Source organism: Ovis canadensis, chromosome 5 (genome assembly GCF_042477335.2).
Source record: "Ovis canadensis isolate MfBH-ARS-UI-01 breed Bighorn chromosome 5, ARS-UI_OviCan_v2, whole genome shotgun sequence".
NCBI lineage: Eukaryota > Metazoa > Chordata > Mammalia > Artiodactyla > Bovidae > Ovis > Ovis canadensis.
In genome coordinates, this window is record NC_091249.1 from 28,712,210 (window position 1) to 28,728,891 (window position 16,682).

General features: G+C 39.5%; 1 pseudogene; it reads right to left on the reverse strand.

Moving 5' to 3' along the window:
• Positions 1-696: 696 nt before the first annotated feature.
• On the reverse strand, positions 697-12,120 carry LOC138440663 (vomeronasal type-2 receptor 116-like; annotated as a pseudogene).
• Between the last annotated feature and the right edge of the window lie 4,562 nt (positions 12,121-16,682).

The window sequence follows — 16,682 nt, forward strand, 5'->3', positions numbered from 1 at the left end:
GAAGATCCCCTGGAGAAGGAAATGGCAACCCTGTCCAGTATTCTCGCCTGGAGAATCCCATGGACGGAGGAGCCTAGTAGGTTACAGTCCATGGGGTAGCACAGACTTGGACACGACTGAGCGACTTCACTATCACTTCACTGCTGCTGCTGCTGCTAAGTCGCTTCAGTCCTGTCTGACTCTGTGCGACCCCAGAGACGGCAGTCCACCAGGCTCCCCCGTCCCTGGGATTCTCCAGGCAAGAACACTAGAGTGGGTTGCCATTTCCTTCTCCAATTCATGAAAGTGAAAACTGAAAGCGAATTTGCTCAGTCGTTTCCAAATCTTAGCGACCCCATGGACTGCAGCCTACCAGGCTCCTCCGTCCATGGTATTTTCCAGGCAAGAGTACTGGAGTGGGGTGCCATTGCCTTCTCTTAATGATAGAGGACCCAGCTAGATTCAGTAGCAGGTGCTTTGAGGAGCCATTAATCTGAGATAGAACATCTATCCATAACTCTAAATGAGACTTAGAGAACAGATCCTCTGTGAAATAGATGTAAAGCAATTCTGATGCTATTGTTGGAATGAATAAGAAATATCTATCTGGTATACAGCTCAAAAACCAGGTGTAATAGCAACTTACTGCTTTCTGTTACTGGAATGAATAAAATGTATCTGGTATACTGTTCAAAAGCCAAGCGTAATAGCAACTGACTATGAGATAAAACCTGAATGCAGATTTCTCTTAGAATCTGTTTGATACTTTAAACCTTTCAGAGAGTTCTTCTCAAGTCTTAGGAGGGTAATGTAGCACTTTGGGGCAAAGATAACAGCCTAGGAGCCCAGCACTGGAGGCCAAGATGGAGATGATCTCCACAGCCGCCATGACCTTGCCCTTGGTGCTGTGGCAGACACGGGGAGGAAGGTGACCCAGACACTGAGGAGCACCAGCATACTGAAGGTCAGGAAATTGGCTTCACTCAAGGTGTCAGGCAGGTTTCTGGCCAGGAAAGCTGAGGACAAGGTCCCCAGGGCTAAGGAGCCCAGGTAGCCCAGGACATGGTAGAAGGCAGTGACTGAGCCCTGTTGCACAGCATGAGGAGCTCCTTGGGCTCAGAGTGAGTGTCCATCTCAAGGAAAGGGGGAGAGGTTCCCAGCCAGACTCCACAGATAATCACTGGGTCAAGGAGCACATGGGGAAAGACATAGCAGCTCCTGTTAACAGTGATCGTCTCATGGTTCTTCCTGGTTTCCTGGCCTTGAATGCCTGGATCACAGCCAGGGTTTTGGCTAAAACAGTGGCCACAGCCACAGTGAACACAGCTCCAAATGTGATCTGTTGGAGGATGCAGGTGGCTGTGTGGGAATGATTGATGGAGTAAGGAGCAGAGGAAGCACTGGAGGAGGGAGATGAGCAGGACATGGCTGAGAGCCCGGTTATTGGCCTTGACTATGGAAGTGTCTCGGTGCCTCACAAAGACCCACAAAACCACAGCCATGAGGACACAGAAGTAAAGAGCTGTGCAGGCCAGGGACATCCCCAGAGAACCCTCTAAGGCCACAAAGGTCAGGACTTTGGGGAGGCAGCGATTTCTCTTCCTGTTTGGATACTCTTGGTCTGGGCATTGGACACAATGCTGTGCACCTGGGGAAAAAGACTCAGCATTTCATTTTCACGATTCATTTTTATCACATTTTAGTATTGCCACCATTTCTGTGATGTGTGTATTCATCCCCTCTGATGTTACCTTCAAACAAACCAAGTTAAGACTATACCAAGTGACAATGCTTTCAGGAAAAAAAAAAAAAAAAGAATCTTCTAAAGTGGTGGAAATGGGTGTGCTCATTTGTGGTTCAGTTAACAAAGGTACTGATTGTTCCCAACTCTTTACTCTCCCTAGTACATGAGTAAAGTCAAAATTTTAAAATGGTAAGTTTGGTTTTATCCAAATTAAAGTCTTTCGTGTATCAAGGTAAGTATCAAGAAAGTGAAGGCACAGTGGAATAAAAGGGAGAAAATATTTGTACATCTTCATTTGATAGGGGATTAATATCTGGAATCAATCCAGTACTACAAACCCACACAACAAAAATATAACCCAATTAAACTATGAACAAATGATGTTTGTGGACATGTCTCCAAAGAAGATATATAAACAGGTATTGAATACATGAAATTATGCTCAAAACCAATATGTTTTCAAAATGCAAACTAAATCATGAGATAACCCCTTTATAAGATCATGGCATCTGGTCCCATCACTTCATGGGAAATAGATGGGGAAACAGTGGAAACAGTGTCAGACTTTATTTTGGGGGGCTCCCAAATCACTGCACATGGTGATTGCAGCCATGAGATTAAAAGAAACTTACTCCTTGGAAGGAAACCAACATTGGAACCAACATTGATAGCATATTCAAAAGCAGAGATATTACTTTGCCAACAAAGGTCTGTCTAGTCAAGGCTATGGTTTTTCCAGTAGTCATGTATGGATGTGAGTGTTGGACTGTGAAGAAGGCTGAGCGCTGAAGAATTGATGCTTTTGAACTGTGGTGTTGGAGAAGACTTGAGAGTCCCTTGGACTGCAAGGAGATCCAACCAGTCCATTCTAAAGGAGATCAGCCCTGGGTGTTCATTGGAAGGACTGATGCTAAAGCTGAAACTCCAGTACTTTGGCCACCTCATGTGAAGAGTTGACTCATTGGAAAAGACCCTGATACTGGAGGGATTGGGGGCAGGAGGAGAAGGGGACGACAGAGGATGGGATGGCTGGATGGCATCACCGACTCGATGCACATGAGTTTGAGTGAACTCCGGGAGTTGGCGGTGGACAGGGAGGCCTGGCATGCTGCGATTCATGGGGTCACAAAGAGTCGGACACGACTTAGTAACTGAACTGAACCCCTAGGATGGCTATTCTACAAAATAATAGTTAAAATAACAAATGTCACTAAGGATGTTAAATAATTGGAATTTCATACGTTACTGGAAGGAGTATAAAATGGTATAGCTTAAGTGAAAAGCAGTGTCAGTTCTCAAAAAATTACACATAACATTACCGTAAGAATAAGATACCCCCTTCTAAATATCGATATATACCCAAAAGATACGAAGGCAGTACCTTAAGTAGATATTTGTACACTATTCTTACAATACCCTAAAGGAAGGAAGCAGCCCAGATGTCCACTGAAGGACAAATGAAATGATAAAAGGTGGTATCTATATGCAACGAAGCACTATTCAACCTTTTAAAATAATGAAATTGTCTTAACACATGATGCAAAGTGGATGAATCTTGAAAATGTTATGGGAATTGAAATAAGCTAGACCCCCAGAGGAAAGCACTGTATGGTTCTACTCACCAGGTGCCGAGGAATATACAAGTTCTTAGACAAAGGAGGTGGGAGAATGCTCACAAGGGACTTCCAGGGAGTATAGGGGATTTACTTTTTAATGTCTAAAGAGTTTAATAATGATAAATTTTTGCACATGGATAATGGAAATGATTGCACAGCCATTGAAATGTACTTAATAGCACTGACTTCTACACGTAAGACTGATTAAAATGGTAAAATTTATATATATTTATGACAATAAAATGTGTAGATGTAATAATAAATGCATGAATTGAGAAGGGGGTACACAATGACTCTGCCTATGCCCTCGGTCTCCTTTTTAAGAAGAAAGGGCACCCACAGTGAAGAAACTCCATAATAAAGAGAACTCCACAAATTCCCAGAATATAGAAAGGCCACCCCAAACGCAGCAATATAACCAAGATGAAGAGACAGAGGACTACACAGCAGGTAAAGGAACAGGAGAAATGCCCACCAAACCAAACCAAAAAGGAAGAGATAGGGAATCTGCCTGAGAAAGAATTCCAAATATTGATAGTGAAAATGATCCAAAATCTTGAAATAAAAATGGAATCACAGATAAATAGCCTGGAGACAAGGATTGAGAAGATGCAAGAAAGGTTTAACAAGGACCTAGAAGAAATAAAAAAGAGTCAATATATAATGAATAACGCAATAAATGAGATCAGAAACACTCTGGAGGCAACAAATAGTAGAATAACGGAGGCAGAAGATAGGATTAGTGAAATAGAAGATAGAATGGTAGAAATAAATGAATCAGAGAGGAGAAAAGAAAAACAAAAGAAATGAGGACAACCTCAGAGACCTACAGGAAAATATGAAACACTCCAACATTTGAATTATAGGAGTCCCAGAAGAAGAAGACAAAAAGAAAAACCATGAGAAAATCCTTTAGGAGATAATAGTTGAAAACTTCTCTAAAATGGGGAAGGAAATAATCACCCAAGTCCAAGAAACCCAGAGAGTTCCAAATAGGATAAACCCAAGGCGAAATACCCCAAGACACATATTAATCAAATTAACAAAGATCAAACACAAAGAACAAATATTAAAAGCAGCAAGGGGAAAACAACAAATAACACATAAGGGGAGTCCCATAAGGATAACAGCTGATCTTTCAATAGAAACTTCAGGCCAGGAGGGAATGGCAAGACATACTTAAAGTGATGAAAGAAAATAACCTACAGCCCAGATTACTGTACCCAGCAAGGATCTCATTCAAATACGAAGGAGAAATCAAAAGCTTTACAGACAAGCAAAAGCTGAGAGAATTCAGCACCACCAAACCAGCTCTCCAACAAATGCTAAAGGATATTCTCTAGACAGGAAACACAAAAAGGGTGTATAAACCTGAACCCAAAACAATAAAGTAAATGGCAACGGGATCATATTTATCAATAATTACCTTAAACGTAAATGGGTTGAATGCCCCAACCAAAAGGCAAAGACTGGCTGAATGGATACAAAAACAAGACCCCTATATATGCTGCCTACAAGAAACCCACCTCAAAACAAGGGACACATATGGACTGAAAGTGAAGGGCTGGAAAAAGATATATCACGCAAATAGAGACCAAAAGAAAGCAGGAGTGGCAATACTCATATCCAATAAAATAGACTTTAAAACAAAGGCTGTGAAAAGAGACAAAGAAGGCCACTACATAATGATCAAAGGATCAATCCAAGAAGAAGATATAACAATTATAAATATATACGCACCCAACATAGGAGCACTGCAATATGTAAGACAAATGCTAACAAGTATGAAAGGGGAAATTAACAATAACACAATAATAGTGGGAGACTTTAATACCCCACTCACACCTATGGACAGATCAACTAAACAGAAAATTAACAAAGAAACGTAAACTTTAAGTGATACAATAGACCAGTTAGACCTAATTGATATCTATAGGACATTTCACCCCAAAACAATGAATTTCACCTTTTTCTCAAGTGCTCACGGAACCTTCTCCAGGATAGATCACATCCTGGGCCATAAATCTAACCTTGATAAATTCAAAAAAATCGAAATCATTCCAAGCATCTTTTCTGACCATAATGTATTAAGATTAGATCTCAATTACAGGAGAAAAACTATTAAAAATTCCAACATATGGAGGCTAAACAACACACTTCTAACCAACAAATCATAGAAAAAATCAAAAAAGAAATCAAAATATGCATAGAAACAAATGAAAATGAAAACACAACAACACAAAACCTGTGGGACACTATAAAAGCAGTGCTAAGAGGAAAGTTCATAGCAATACAGGCATACCTCAAGAAACAAGAAAAAGTCAAATAAATAACCTAACTCTACACCTAAAGCAACTAGAAAAGGAAGAAATGGAGAACCCCAGAGTTAGTAGAAGGAAAGAAATCTTAAAAATTAGGGCAGAATAAAATGCAAAAGAAACAAAAGAGACCATAGCAAAAATCAACAAAGCCAAAAGCTGGTTCTTTGAAAGGATAAATAAAATTGACAAACCATTAGCCAGACTTATCAAGAAACAAAGGGAGAAAACTCAAATCAATAAAATTAGAAATGAAAATGGAGCGATCACAACAGACAACACAGAAATACAAAGGATCATAAGAGACTACTATCAGCAATTATATGCCAATAAAATGGACAACGTGGAAGAAATGGACAAATTCTTAGAAAAGTACAACTTCCCAAAAGTGAGCCAGGAAGAAATAGAAAATCTTAACAGGCCCATCACAAGCATGGAAATCAAAACTGTAATCAGAAATCTTCCAGCAAACAAAAGCCCAGGTCCAGATGGCTTCACAGCTGAATTCTACCAAAAATGTAGAGAAGAGCTAACACCTATCCTACTCAAAATTTTCCAGAAAATTGCAGAGGAAGGTAAACTTCCAAACTCATTCTATGAGGCCACCGTCACCCTAATACCAAAACCTGACAAAGATGCCACAAAAAAAGAAAACTACAGGCCAATATCATTGATGAACATAGATGCAAAAATCCTCAACAAAATTCTAGCATTCAGAATCCAATAACACATTAAAAAGATCATACACCATGACCAAGTGGGCTTTATCCCAGGGATACAAGGATTCTTCAATATCCACAAATTAATCAATGTAATTCACATTAACAAATTGAAAAATAAAAGCCATATGATTATCTCAATAGATGCAGAGAAGGCCTTTGACAAAATTCAACATCCATTTATGATAAAAACTCTCCAGAAAGCAGGAATAGAAGGAACATACCTCAACATAATAAAAGCTATATATGACAAACCCACAGCAAACATTATCCTCAATGGTGAAAAATTGAAAGCATTTCTCCTAAAGTCAGGAACAAGACAAGGGTGCCCACTTTCACCACTACTATTCAACATAGTTCTGAAGTTTTGGCCACAGCAATCAGAGCAGAAAAAGAAATAAAAGGAATCCAGATTGGAAAAGAAGAAGTAAAACTCTCACTGTTTGCAGATGACATAATCATCTACATAGAAAACCCAAAAGACTCCACCAGAAAACTACTAGAGCTAATCAATGAATATAGTAAAGTTGCAGGATATAAAATCAACACACAGAAATCCCTTGCATTCCTATGCACTAATAATGAGAAAGTAGAAAAAGAAATTAAGGAAACAATTCCATTCACCATTGCAATGAAAAGAATAAAATACTTAGGAATATATCTACCTAAAGAAACTAAAGACCTATATATAGAAAACTATAAAACACTGATGAAAGAAATCAAAGAGGACACTAATAGATGGAGAAATATACCATGTTCATGGATCGGAAGAACCAATATAGTGAAAATGAGTATACTACCCAAAGCAATCTACAGATTCAATGCAATCCCTATCAAGCTACCAGCGGTATTTTTCAGAGAACTAGAACAAATAATTTCACTATTTGTATGGAAATACAAAAAACCTCGAATAGCCAAAGCAATCTTGAGAAAGAAGAATGGAACTGGAGGAATCAACCTGCCTGACTTCAGGCTCTACTACAAAGCCACAGTCATCAAGACAGTATGGTCCTGGCACAAAGTCAGAAATATAGATCAATGGAACAAAATAGAAAGCCCAGAGATAAATCCACACACATATGGATACCTTATCTTTGACAAAGGAGGCAAGAATATACATTGGAGAAAAGACAATCTCTTTAACAAGTGGTGCTGGGAAAACTGGTCAACCACTTGTAAAAGAATGAAACTAGATCACTTTCTAACACCACACTCAAAAATAAACTCAAAATGGATTAAAGATCTAAATGTAAGACCAGAAACTATAAAACTCCTAGAGGAGAACATAGGCAAAACACTCTGACATAAATCACAGCAGGATCCTCTATGATCCACCTCCCAGAATACTGGAAATAAAAGCAAAAAAACAAATGGGATCTAATTAAAATTAAAAGCTTCTGCACAACAAAGGAAACTATAAGCAAGGTGAAAAGACAGTCTTCTGAATGGGAGAAAATAATAGCAAATGAAGCAAATGACAAACAACTGATCTCAAAAATATACAAGCAACTTATGCAGCTCAATTCCAGAAAAATAAACGACCCAGTCAAAAAATGGGCCCAAGAACTAAATAGACATTTCTCCAAAGAAGACATATGGATAGATAACAAACACATGAAAAGATGCTCAACAGCACTCATTATTAGAGAAATGCAAATCAAGACCACAATGAACTACTACTTCACACCAGTCAGAATGGCTGCGATCCAAAAGTCTACAAGCAATAAATGCTGGAGAGGGTGTGGAGAAAAGGGAACCCTCTTACACTGTTGGTGGGAATGCAAACTAGTACAGCCACTATGGAAAACAGTGTGGAGATTCCTTAAAAAACTGGAAATAGAACTGCCTTATGACCCAGCAATCCCACCGCTGGGCATACACACCGAGGAAACCAGAATAGAAAGAGACACATGTACCCCAATGTTCATCACAGCACTGTTTATAATAGCCAGGACATGGAAACAACCTAGATGTCCATCAGCAGATGAATGGATAAGAAAGCTGTGGTACATATACACAACGGAGTATTACTCAGCTGTTAAAAAGAATACATTTGAATCAGTTCTAATGAGATGGATGAAACTGGAGCCGATTATACGGAGTGAAGTAAGCCAGAAAGAAAAACACCAATACAGTATACTAACACATATGTATGGAATTTAGAAAGATGGTAATGATGACCCTGTATGCAAGACAGCAAAAGAGACACAGATGTGTAGAGCAGACTTTTGCAATCTGAGGGAGAGGGAGAGGGTGGGATGATTTGGGAGAATGGCATTGAAACATGTATACTATCACGTAAGAAACAAACCGCCAGTCTATGTTCGAAGCAGGATGCAGGATGCTTGGGGCTGGTGCACAGGAATAATCCGGAGGGATGATGTGGGGTGGGAGGCGGGAGGGGGGTTCATGTTTGGGAATGCATGTATGCCTGTGGCAGATTCATGTCAATGTATGCCAAAACCAATACAGTATTGTAAAGTAAAATAAAGTACAGATAAAAATTAAAAAAAAAAAAAAGAAGAAGAAAGGGGAAAGTGATGAAGTTATCATTGGGTGATTAAATTTTTATACCCGTGTGGTTGGAAATGTGTCTCTCTGGACAAAAAACACAAGTAAAGCAGCACATTGGCCTTCCTTGTAGAATTTTTCTGAATCCTGAGTTGTAGCTCTGGCTACACACAGATTTTGGTATCTGAAAGAAAAAATTGGGAATCACTGGTCACAGTTTTGCATGTTCTTAGCTGCTAACACAGGAAATCTGCAGTTCTCCCAGGAGAAGAAAGGCTATTTCATCTTGTTACATCTCTCTGTCTCCTACCAGCCCCTACCTTGTGATATTAACTAGACATCTATGTGTGGGACCCTAGGGTTATTCACTTCTTTCTTTCTTCTTAACTATTAACAGAGACAACCAAATTTTTACAAAATTATTCCTTTTATTTCATACATTCCTGGCACCATATCTTGTTTTTCTCCTATATAACCACTTCAGTCCAAATTCTATCCATGCAAATATCTATGTGGTCATGATACTGAGATTTTATATGTAGAGAAATATTTTACTATGCTTTCACACTTAGCTGGGTAGAAGATTGCAGGTAAGAGAACCTATTCATGTGAGAAGTAGACACACTATGAAAAGTATCTTTAAAAAGTAAGTGTAATGTAAAACAGATAGCCAATGGGAATTTGCTGTATGACTCAGGGAACTCAAACTGGGGCTCTGTAAAAACCTAGAGGGGTTGGGGGGGAAGAAGATTGAAGAAGGAGGGGATATATATATACCAATGCCTGACTCATGTTGATGTTTGGCAGAAACCAACCTATACTGTAAAATAATTGTCCTTCAGTTTATAATTTTTTTTAAAGAAAAAAATTTATATGTATATATAAAGTGTTGGCCAGGAAGAGTTGACTATGAATGCGTGTTACAAAGCACAGATTTTTACTAACCCACTTCTGGGGTCCAGACTCAGCTCTGGCACTGGCTTGTCAGAAAATTAGCAACATACTAAAGGTACAAAGCATTATTATTTTATAAATCAAACAAAAAAGTACCAGGGATTTTTTATCTGTGCAAAAATTAACGGAAACTATGGCCAATACTTTGGGTAACTAAGTAGAATGAAGACTGATGATGAGTTCAGTTCAGTTGCTCAGTCGTGTCCGACTATTTGTGACCCCATGGACTGCAGCATGCCAAGCTTCCCTGTCCATCACCAACTCCCAGAGTTTACTCAGACTCATGTCCATTGAGTCTGTGATGCCATCCAACCATCTCATCCTCTGTCATCCCCTTCTCCCACCTTCAGTCTTTCCCAGCATCAGGGTCTTTTCCAATGAGTCAGTTCTTCGTATCAGGTGGCCAAAGCTTTGGAGTTTCAGCTTCAGCATCAGTCCTTCCAATGTATATTCAGGACTGATTTCCTTTAGGATGGACTGGTTGGATCTCCTTACAGTCCAAGGGACTCTCAAGAGTCTTCTCCAATAGCACAGGTCAAAGCATCAGTTCTTCGGTGCTCAGCTTTCTTTATAGCCCAACTCTCACATCCATACATGACTACTGGAAAAACCATAGCTTTGACTAGACGGACCATTGTTGGCAAAGTGATGTCTCTGCTTTTGAGTATGCTGTCTAGGTTGATGATCAAGGGGTACGCAAAAAAAAAAAAAAAAAGGAAAATGTAAATGGTATCTAAAAAGAGATATTTCATATCCAAAACTTACTTGAATTTATCTAAACAGAAGTAGGACCTGTACCATATATCATTAAGGTTCAGGATATCCGATACATCCACTACCTTTATTCATTTCACTCACGCAACTTCTGCATGAATAAATACACTCAAATTTAAAATAATCACATTTATCTTTTCTGCGAAGAAAACAACAACACTAATTAGAAAAGATATACAGTGCCCTTGTATTCATTGTATCGTTAGTTTCCATAGCCAATATATGGAAGTAACCCAAGTGCCCATCAATGCATGAATTGATGAAGAAAGTATGATATGTGTGTATATATATATACACACACACTGGAATATTATTCTATCATAATAAAGAATGAAATCTTACCATTTGTGGCAACATGGGGACCTAGGAGGTATTATGCTAAATGTAATAACTCAGACAGAAAAAGACAACTGCATGATTTCACATGTATGTTTAACAAACGAATAAATGATCATCAAAACCAAAAAACCAGACTCACAGATACAGGAAACAAAAAGGTGGTTGCCAAAGGGGAAGAAGCTGGGGGGAAAACAGAAACAGGTGGGGAAGATTAGAAGGGACAAACTTCCAGTTGCAAAATAAATGTCATGGGTATGAGATGTACAGTCTGAGGAATATAGTCACCAGCTCTGCAATATCTTTGTATGGTGATATATCCAAACTATAGTGGTGACCATTTTTAAAGCTATAGAAAGAATCACGATATTATGTAACAAGAACTAAAAAAGGGAAAGTAACATAGTTTGATAAGCCACATATTCAAAAACAAACTCATAAGAGAGTTCAGATTTGTGGTTACCAGCAGCAGGTTGAGGGGTGCAATTGGATGAAGACTGTTAAAAGATACAAACTTTCAGTTATAAGAAAATTAAGTCCTAGGGATGTACTGTACAACACAGCAAAATAATTAACACTGTTGTACATGAAAGTTGTTAAAAGAGTAAATCCTAAATGTTCTCATCACAAGGAAAAAAATTCTTTTCTTTGATTATGTATCTACATGAGATGATGGATGTTCACTAACCTTATGGAGGTAACTATTTCATGATGTATATAACTCAAATCATTATGCTGTACCCCTTAAAATACAGTGCTGTATGTCATTTCTATCTCAATAAAACTGGCTGGAAGAAGAAATAATAAGCACCTATACAAATCTGCTCCTGCTAGACATTGGCTCAGAACACCTGTAGGCTACATAGTATAAAATCAAGATTTTGCAATCAAAGGGTGAGTTTAGTGCTGACTTAATGGGTGCACGCATAATTTCATATGAGGACTCTGGTAGTTTTACAATGTGTACATCTCATCTTGAAAAGTTCTCATACCTCTTTAAATCCAATAGGCCATTCTATCATCTCTTCCTTGATCACCAAGCATTGATCATATAGACTATTGGAGCCAAACTCTCCCTCTTTAATCAGGAGCCCAAGATCACCTGGAAAACTCACAGCATTCAGGATATCATACTGCACCACATGACTTCTTTTCTCTTCCAAGGACATGTGCTCCCCAGGACTGTTTCTAAATTGAATTTTATACAGGAATGGGTAAAGTTAGAGGAGAAAGATTGGGAAATGGAAAACGTATTCAAATTAGAGATGGAAGGGCTACACTTACAAAGCAAGCACTTCCCCACCTCCCCAAACTCAAGCTTTCTTGTTGGTAGAAGCTGAGTTTTGTTTGGGTGTTTATCATCTCTTGGACTCTAGTGACATGAAATTTTCCTCATCCTGAAAACAAGGAGAGAAGGAATTGAATACAGTCCAGACACTGTTCAAAGCCTTGCCTTTGCTATAAGCTTTGGTAAACTTGACCCATAAAGTTTGCTTGTGGCTTCTGGAAGGAAATGCCTATATTCTCATAAAGGTACAACATGGAAGTTTTTTTCCCTCATCCTGCAGTTGGATGTTTTTGATCAAGAATATGACTGTCTGACTGGATTCCCTGGTGGCTCAGACGGTAAAGAATCTGTATACAATGCAGGAGACCAGGGTTCGATCCCTGGGTAGGGAAGATCCCCTGGAGAAGGGAATGTCAACCCACTTCAGTATTCTTGCCTGGAGAATCCCCTGGACAGAAGAGCCTGGTGGGCTACAGTCCATGGGGTTGCAAAGAGTAGGACATGACTGAGTGACTAACACACACAACACGTGGGACTTGGCTAGACAAGAGGCTGAATTCTAAGCTAATTGGTCAAGTTGCCATTCAAAATGCAGTCCAGTTCTGAAAGTAGTGTTGTCATCTTTGATGCTTTTGAACTGTGGTGCTGGAGAAGACTTTGAGAGTCCCTTGGACTGCAAGGAGATCAAACCACTCAATCCTAAAGGAAATCAGTCCTGAATATACATTGGAAGGATTGATGCTGAAGCTGAAACTCCAATACTTTGGCCACCTGGGGTGAAGAACTGACTCATTGGAAAAGACCCTGATGCTGGGAAAGATTGAAGGCAGGAAGAGAAGGGGAGGACAGAGGATGAAATGGTTGGATGGCATCGCCAACCTGATGGACATGTGTTTCAACAAGCTCCAGGAAATAGTGAAGAACAGGGAAGCCTAGTGTGCTGCAGTCTGTGGGGTTGCAGAGTTAGACACGACTGAGTGACTGAACTGACTGAAGTGATGACTGTCTGATGACAATAGGTGAAACATGCTCCCTGTGGGAGAAAAGTAAAATCTACAACTCATAGAGCATTAATGGAATTGTCGATTTAGGCTTTTAATCCTTGAACCGCAGGAGCTTCTGTCACTTTGTTGTGGGAAATAGTGAACGCTTTAATTTTTGAGGTGCAATTCACGTAACATATGACTCACCATTTCAAAGGAGACAAGTTAGTGGGTCTCAGGACGTATGGAATGTTGTGCAATCATCAGCACTGTCTAATGCCAGAATATTTTCATCATCGCAAAAAACCCTTGGAGGTTAAATGGTCACTCCCCATTTCTCCCTGAACACAATCCCTGCCAGTCATTACTCTACGTTCTGTCTGCAGATCTGCCTGTTCCTGACATTTTTTATGGAAGAAATTGTATAATATTTCCCCTTTTGTGTCTGGTTTCTTTCACTTAGCATAATGTTTTTAAAGCTTGTATGTATACCAATGATTATTTTCTTGTAATGACTGAATCTTGCTTCATTGTTTATCCATTTATCCTTTGGAGAACTAAAATGTATCCAAATTGTAAAGGAAGAGGTAAAACTGTCTATTTGAAGATGAAATGATACACTACGCAGAGCCATGAATCCTCCACGCAGAAATCCCCAAAACTAATAGATGAATTCAGCAAGAGTGCAAGATACACTATTAACATGCAGAAATCTGATGCATTTGTTTATGCTATTATGAAGTATCAGAAAGACAAAGTGAAAGAAAATACATCCCATTTACATGGAATCGAGAAAGATGGTGCTGATGAATTCATTTGCAGGGCAGCAGTGGATTTCCGGGAGAAATATCAATAACCTCAGATATGCAGATGACACCACCCTTACAGCAGAAAGTGAAGAGGAGCTAAAAAGCAGCTTGATGAAACCGAAAAAGGAGAGTGAAAAAGTTGGCTTAAAGCTCAACATTCAGAAAACGAAGATCATGGCATCTGGTCCCATCACTTCATGGCAAACAGATGGGGAAACAGTGGAAACAGTGTCAGACTTTATTTTTTTGGGCTCCAAAATCACTGCAGATGGTGACTGCAACCATGAAATTAAAAGACGCTTACTCCTTGGAAGGAAAGTTACGACTAACATAGATAGCATATTGAAAAGCAGAGACATTACTTTGCCAACAAAGGTCCATCTAGTCAAGGCTATGGTTTTTCCTGTGGTCATGTATGGATGTGAGAGTTGGACTGTGAAGAAAACTGAGCGCTGAAGAATTGATGCTTTTGAACTGTGGTGTTGGAGAAGACTCTTGAGAGTCCCTTGGACTGCAAGGAGATCCAACCAGTCCATTCTAAAGGAGATCAGCCCTGGGATTTCTCTGGAGGGAATGATGCTGAAGCTGAAACTCCAGTACTTTGGCCACGTCATGCAAAGAGTTGACTCATTGGAAAAGACCCTGATGCTGGGAGGGATTGGGGGCAGGAGGAGAAGGGGACGACAGAGGATGAGATGGCTGAATGGCATCACTGACACGATGGACATGAGTCTGAGTGAACTCTGGGAGTTGGTGATGGACAGGGAGGCCTGGCATGCTTCGATTCATGGGGTCGCAAACAGTCAGACACAACTGAGCGACTGAACTGAACTGAACGGAACTGAATGGAGATGCAGACATGGAGGAGAGACTTGCGGACACAGCAGGGGAAGGAGTGAGTGGAATGAACAGAGAGAGTAGCAAGGAAACATATACATAGACAGCCAGTGGGAATTTGCTCTGTCACTCAGGGAGCTCAAACCAGTACTCTGGGACAACCTAGAGTGGTGTTAAGATGGGGTGGGAGGTGGGAGGGAGGTTCAAAAGGGAGGGGACATGTGTACCTATGGCTGATTCATGTTGATGTTTGGCAGAAACCAACACAATATTGTAAAGCAATTATTCTTCAGTTCAGTTCAGTTCAGTCGCTCAGTTGTGTCCGACTCTTTGCGACCCCATGAACTGCAGCATGCCAGGCCTCCCTGTTCATCACCAATTCCCGGAGTTCACCCAGACTTGCGTCCATCGAGTCAGTGATGCCATCCAGCCATCTCATCCTCTGTCGTCCTCTTCTCCTCCTGCCCCCAAATCCCTCCCAGCATCAAAGTCTTTTCCAATGAGTCAACTCTTTGCATGAGGTGGCCAGGGTTGATCTCCTTCAGAATGGACTAGTTGGATTTCCTTGCAGTCCAAGGGACTCTCAAGAGTCTTCTCCAACACCACAGTTCAAAAGCATCAATTCTTCGGTGCTCAGCCTTCTTCACAGTCCAACTCTCACATCCATACATGACTACTGGAAAAACCATAGCCTTGAATTATTCTTCCATTAGAAATAAATTTTTAAAAATTAAAAAAATTTAAATAAAATCACACACAAAATAGTTGGAATAAACTTAAGAAAAGAGATGAAAGAGCTGAATGCTGAAAACTATAAAACACTGATTGTGGAAACCAAAGATGATGTAAAGAAATGGAAAGATTTCCCATACTCTTGACTGGAAGAGTTAATATTGTTAAAATGCCCGCACTATCCACAGTGCAACACCTGAAATTAATACAATGTTGTAAATCACTGTACTTCAATTTTAGAAAGTCATATAACTGCAAACAATGTAGAGCAAATAACCTAACATCCATTCCTAACAAAACCTCAGCAAACTGGGAATAGAGGGGATTCCTCAACTTGATAAAGCACATGTATGAAAAACTCACTACTTAACATCCTACTTCAAGGAAGCATTAAGTATTAAGCAAATACTAACAGATCATAAGGGAATGAAATAGACACCAATTCAATAACAATAGGGGACATTAATATCCCACTTTCAACAGTGAATAGATCATCCAGACAGATAATCAATAAAGAAACTAAGCGCAACAAGCCACTCACAAAAGGTCACGCTTTACATAATCCTTTTTATATGAAACTTCCAGAGTTAGAAAATCTAAAGAGACAGTAGATTATCAATGTGTGTTGAGAGCAGAGGAAAATGGAAAGAAATTAATGATGAGCATGAAATTGCATTTTCAGGCGACACAAATATTCTAAAATTAGATAGGAGTGAAGGTTGCACACCTCTGTGAGTGTGCAAAAGTCACTGAACTGTACACTATATAAGGCTGAATTTTTTGTGTGAATTATATGTCCATGAAGCATTGCATTTATTTTTAAATATTCAGTATAGATGGATACTGATAAATTCTGGAGTTCGATGAAAAATAAAGCAAAAGTGGAAAACCAAAAAAAATTAACTGCAAAGTCTGAGGAATTCATATTTTTTTAATTCTCCACACCAACACAGGATTAAATGGCAAAACAGACTGAGGATAAATGATGGTCAAACATCCCACAGTGGACTCAGGTAATTGTTATGCAAATCATGGAATTATTTACTTTCCAGTTCAGGGAACATGGGTTCAATCCCTGGTCT